This window comes from Spermophilus citellus, assembly GCF_964194105.1.
Source record: "Spermophilus citellus genome assembly, chromosome: 3".
Lineage (NCBI taxonomy): Eukaryota > Metazoa > Chordata > Mammalia > Rodentia > Sciuridae > Spermophilus > Spermophilus citellus.
In genome coordinates, this window is record NC_138184.1 from 113,973,641 (window position 1) to 113,979,640 (window position 6,000).

A 6,000-nucleotide genomic window follows, 5' to 3' on the forward strand; every position below is an offset into this window, starting at 1 on the left:
CCCAAGAACTGGACCCAAGGCTGAGTACTAGGGACTTCAAACACGGGGTCCCCTTGGACCCAGGGCTCCTATCGGGTTCCCCTCAACAGGGCTCCACTCCAAGTCCACAAGATATGTTAAAACAATCTTTTATGGGTGTCCTAAGGGGGACCATGTGGGAGGCACATGACCAGGCACATCTCATAGGGAAATTGCTTCAAAATCTTCTGTATCTATTTCTGTCCCCAAGAGTCGCACATTTCTGGGGACTTGTCCCAACCTCTCCCCCACCCCAAACTCAGATACATTCCTAGACACAGAGCCGTGTTCTTTGAAACTCTCCCTAAACCCCTCATCCCAAACCAAAAAAATCTGTGATGCCAGTTAAATTCAAAAATCCATTTTTTAAAAAACACTCAAATCTTTAGGATGAATGCTGAATCGATGGGGCACCTGGCCAGGGTCTGGTCCGTCAGGTTTTCATATTTAGTTCAGAGGCGGTCACACCACCAAGTTGGGTTCATGAGAAAAGACAGCACCGGGGATAGACCAACACTAAAAAATTATTTCTTATTTACATGGAACTCACATTTAAGCCTGGTTAGGTGACCACCTGTAATGTCAGCATCTCAGGAGGCTGAGGCAGGAGGATCACAAGTTCACGTTCAGCCTGAGCCACTTAGGAGAAGCTTGTCTCAAGATAAAGAATAACAAGGACTGGGGTTGTAGCTCAGAGGTAAAGCACCCCTGGGTTCGATCCCCAGTGCAGGGAGGGAGGGAAGGAATGGACTCACATTCTCTGGGTGCCCGCATTTTATCTACAACCAGACCACTCCCCGCCTTCTTCTATAAGTGCAAGGTCAAGATGAAGGAACTCCGAGCTCTTCCACAGAGCCCTGTGCCTCTGGATGCCAAGTGTCTTGCACCCTTGTGAAGAGGGCAACCCCATACAAAGAGTTCTAGCCATAACAAAAATTTTTAAAAAGAAAGAAAAAAACACTATCATCCTGTATAGGATCTTACTGTAGTATCCAACGTACCCTAATGAACCATTTGATATGCAAATTTCCTAATGTCATTAATCTGACAAGTTGGGTGTGGGTGGGATCCCCCCCGAGGGGTTTTCCTCACTGAGGGAATCTCAAGACTGGAAATGCATGGGCCCTGTACAATGTACCTTTCCTACCCCACCCTCTTCCTTGTGCTATCTGCTTTGCACCCTGCGCAGGGGGACCCCTGCCATCCCATCTTCCTCTCTTCCCCATCCTGTCTTCCTAGGCACCCCTTCTCAGAACAGAGTTAATAGAAGGTATAAATCCATCAAGTTTAGGATTTTGAGGTTGTTCACCAATGAGATGTTTTTTTCCTCCTTTTTACATTTTTTAATGTGTGAAATACATCTTGTGGATCCCACGTGCTAATTATAATGATTCAAATAGCACAGAGGACTCCTAAACCAATTCATTCCGCGAGCACCCACCAGGGATTGAGCTCGGGGTACTCGACCACTGAGCCACATCCCCAGCCCTATTTTGTATTTGATTTAGATACAGCCTATTGCTGAGGCTGGCCTTGAACTCGCAATCCTCTTGCCTCAGCCTCCTGAGCCTCTGGGATGGCAGGCGCACCTGGTTAAGTGCCTCACCCCCAACCTGGTCCCAGATTTTTGAAACGCTGCGCAGTAGCGTTTGGGGTACAGCCTTCCACATCTCTTCCCTCACTCTTAAAACCACATCTGTGTGACTCTGCCGTGTTGGAGAGAAGCCTCTGTGCCCCTTGTGTTTTTCCGCTGGCATACCTGTTGCCATACTACCCACCTATAGCTATCTTATCTGGAATTTGTGGGGGGGGCGGGCAGGACACCTATAATAGATGATATGCCTACAGTCGCCTTCTCCAGGCTCCAGCTCTCCGTTCTGACAGCTGAGTTACGGTCGTTCCGTGCAGCCTCATAATTTTTTCCCCTTATTGCGCAGAGATACAAAGCACTTGGGGTTAAGATTTTTATTCCAAGTTGTTCACTTGAGCATAGCGTCAAAAAGCTAAAAAGATCTTGAAGGACAGCCAGTAGGGCATCTCCCTGCTTGTTGACCTCACAAGGGTCCCTGGTGACTCTGGAATGTTTTCTTTCCTCACCAGCCACGCAGTCCTGGAGGCCACCTGGAGGGGGACTTCTGCCTCCACCTGGGCCTCCTCTCCAGCCTCCCAGCCTCTGGCCCACACGCAGTACCTCCGTCCTGACTTGCGACCATTTTCTATGGGAGAATTTTCGGAGAGTTTTATGGAATCCAAATGATTTCACCAAATAATGAAAGGACAGACATCACAGCCAAGTGACCCTATCATTCTTCAGGAGGACCCTGGTGTTGGCTTGGGTCTCCACAATGGGGCCTAGATTCCGCCATTGCCCACACCAGGGGTTCCCTTTTCATGTGGGGACCCACAGGCCAGTGACAAGGGAAACCCAGGCTCCCTGCTCTTGGGGCCTTCCGTAGCTGGGGGACACAGAGCAGCCCTCTCAGCGCACGTGCTCAGGAGGAGCTCGGGCAGACGTCACAGTACCCGCCTTGGTCTGGCCAATCAGAAGGGCCCGTGATGCGCTCGGAGGAGGCCACGTGACCTGGGCTAGGCCAATGGGGAGCTGACTCCTCCCTTCCGTGGGCGTGGTCCAGCTCCACCTGGGGCGCTGCGCTTCCGCAGGGGCGAGCTGCCTGCAGACAGAGAGCCCAGCAAGGGGGGCAGACAGATCTGGGGGGCTTGGGAGGCTCTCAGAACCGGCCGCGCTGAAAATCCGACTACTCCACCGCTCACTTTCCATCCCGTGGACGAAGCGTGTTCCTGAGGACAAAGTGTGTTACGTTTCTATCCCCTGAAACGAAAAGAGGCCTCGGAAATAGAACACCATTCAGTAATGAGAAAACGCAGCCTCGCTCCAACCTCACACAATGCAGAGCTGTTCAGAATTCACTCAGTCTGTCGAGGCGCAGTGGTGCCAACCTGTCATCCCAGCAGCTCTGGAGGCTGAGGCAGGAGGATCCCGAGTTCAAAGCCAGCCTCAGCAAAGGTGAGGCCCTAAACAACTCCGTGAGACCCTGTCTCTAAATAAAACAAAACAGGGCTGAGATAGGGCTGAATGATCCAGTGCCCTGGAGTTCAATCCCTGGTACTGCCCCCCCCCCCCCCCCCCCCGCAAAAAAAAAGAATTTAGTCATTCTGCACATGGAGATGTAGCTCACTGGGAGAGCACTGGCCTAACTTGCATATAGTAGCAGGTTCAATCCCCAGAAGAAAGAGAAGGAGGAAAGGAGAGAGGGAAGGAAAGAAAACAATAGTCTTTCTCACAAAACATCTATGTGGTGGCACCCGCTTATCTGCCCGTGGTCAATCGTGGTCCAAAAATATTAAGTGGAAAATTACAGAAATAAACTACTCAAGTTTTAAACAACTTTTATTAGAGCATATTGTTTTAATTATTCTATCTTATTATTTGTTATTATTAGTTATTATTGCTAATCTGTTACTATGCTTAATTTATGATTTATAATTTAAACTTTATCATTGTATAGGAGACTACAGCAGGTCAGGTGCTGAATAAAAACATTTAAAATATTATTCATTCCAACATGGCGGCGGGCACGGAGAGATCAAGTCTCTGACCTCTTCAGCTATGCAGGCATAGGGAGTCGTAAACAACCTAAATCTGTTTGCTCAGGATCACTAGGCAATGCTGAGCTGACGTGGATCTGGGGCGAACAGTCTGGGCCTCTCAGAACACACACTGAGCCCGGATCGGCTGAATTCAAATTCCCGTTCGCCTGCTTCCCGCAGACAAACAGCTGTGACTCAGCATTAATCCATCCGGCTGAAACAACTGGTCAGCCCTTCTCATCCTACGGAGGTAAATGCCTACCGAGCCTTCATAGGTAGTGGCCACAGGTTTGAAACGGGGCTTGGGAGAGACAGTAAGGACCCACCCGTTGCATTGGTCGCCTGGCAAAGGGAAACAAACTGTCGCCATTTGCAAGAGACACCACCACGGCAGAGAACTGACGTCACCAGACAGCGGCAGAGGAGATAACTTCATTGAAACCTGCGGCTACAGGTGTGTAATCCCCTAGGCTTCCCTCTCCACACATCGGGGAAACCTTAAGGGCCCCTCCCAGCTCTCCTGTGAGTGCGACAGCCAGCCCGAGGGAATCAGAGGTGGAGCGGAACTACCGCTCCCACCAGGGCTGACTGCTGAGGTCTCTTGCACCAGCTACCGGGGGAATGGCTACCGGAGGGCAAGTAAAATTCGCTGAGGATTCTCAGCCCCAAGCTCTACAAACTTAGGGTCTGAGGGAATGGCAAACAGGGAGAGTGTGCCCAGTCGTTCATGAAAACAGGGCTCCTGGGAGCAGCAGACCTGGCGTGTAGCCAGTATTGTGGTGAGCGGCACCCGTGAGAGGGGCCTGGCTAGAGGAAAAGTGGGAAGTGACTAGACACAAGAGGAGGCCCTAGGCACTCAGGATTGGAGACTCACCCAGTCTGGGAGGAGCTGCTGCACAGTGATTGGTTCCCGCGTATTGACAGGAAAAACTTGACCTGGTGGGCACAGCACCACCTACTGGAAGAGAAGTTAATCAAACTCTAAGACTGCATTTATTAGGTTTTTTTTTTTCCTTTTTTTCTTTTCTCTTTTTCTTTTGATTTGGGTTTTTCTTTCATTTTCATTTTTCTTTCTTGTTGTTTTTTTAATTTTTTAAAAAAAATTTTTTTAATTTTTTTTCTTCTAATTTTAATTTAAATTTTTTTATTATTATTAATTTTTAATTTTTTTCTTTTTTATTTCCTATTTTTTCTTCTTTTGTCTTTTCATTTTTCTTATCCCCCCTTCCTTGAATTCTACCTGCTTACTCTCATTCTCTTTAGTGACTTCTTCCCTTCCCTTCTAATACCTTTCCTCCCAAGCATCTAATAAATTTATAGGAGTAAACAGTAACTCAGCAGTCAAACAGAACAAGAAGTAACATGAGCAGCTTCAAAAAGCAAGGAAGAAAAGGAGTACAAACAATGCAGGACAGCCTAAATATTCAGGAGGACCTAGAGTCATCAGAAAAATGGTCATATAAAGAACTCAAGGAACACCTTAGACAGATGGAATGGAACCTTAAAGAGGATACAAGACAGCAAATTCAAGCAGCGAAAGAACACATTGAGAATGAATTACATAAACAGATAAAAGAAGAAGTTAAGCATCTTTATCAGGAGATAGAGATTATAAAAAATAATCAAACAATAATTCTAGAAATGAAGGAAACGATAAACCAAATTAAAAACTCAATTGAGAGTATCACTAACAGAGTGGAGCAAGTAGAAGCCAGAACATCAGATAATGAAGACAAAATATATCATCTTGAAAAGAGTCTAGCCAACTCAGAAAGGCTGGTAAAAAATCACGAGAAAAACATCCAAGAGTTATGGGATAACATAAAAAAACCAAACTTACAAGTCATCGGGATAGAAGAAGGTACAGAGATTCAAACCAAGGGAATGAGTAACCTGCTGAATGAAATAATTACAGAAAACTTTCCAGAAATAAAAAAGGAAACAGATATACAAATTGAAGATGCATACAGGACACCGAGCACACAAAATCACAGTAGACCAACGCCAAGACACATTGTTGTGAAGATATCCAATATACAGAACAAAGAGAAAATATTAACAGCTACAAGAGAAAGGAGACAGATTACATTCAGGGGTAAACCAATAAGGTTAACAACGGATTTTTCATCACAGACACTGAAAGCAAGAAGGTCATGGAACAATGTATTTCAAACACTGAAAGACAATGGATGCCAACCAAGAATTCTGTATCCAGCAAAATTAAGCTTCAGGTATGACAACGAAATAAAAATCTTTCATGATAAACAAAAGTTAAAAGAATTTGCAGCCAGAAAACCAGCATTGCAAAGCATTTTGAGCAAAACACTACATGAGGAAGAAATGAAAAACAATAACCAAAACCATCAGTGGGAA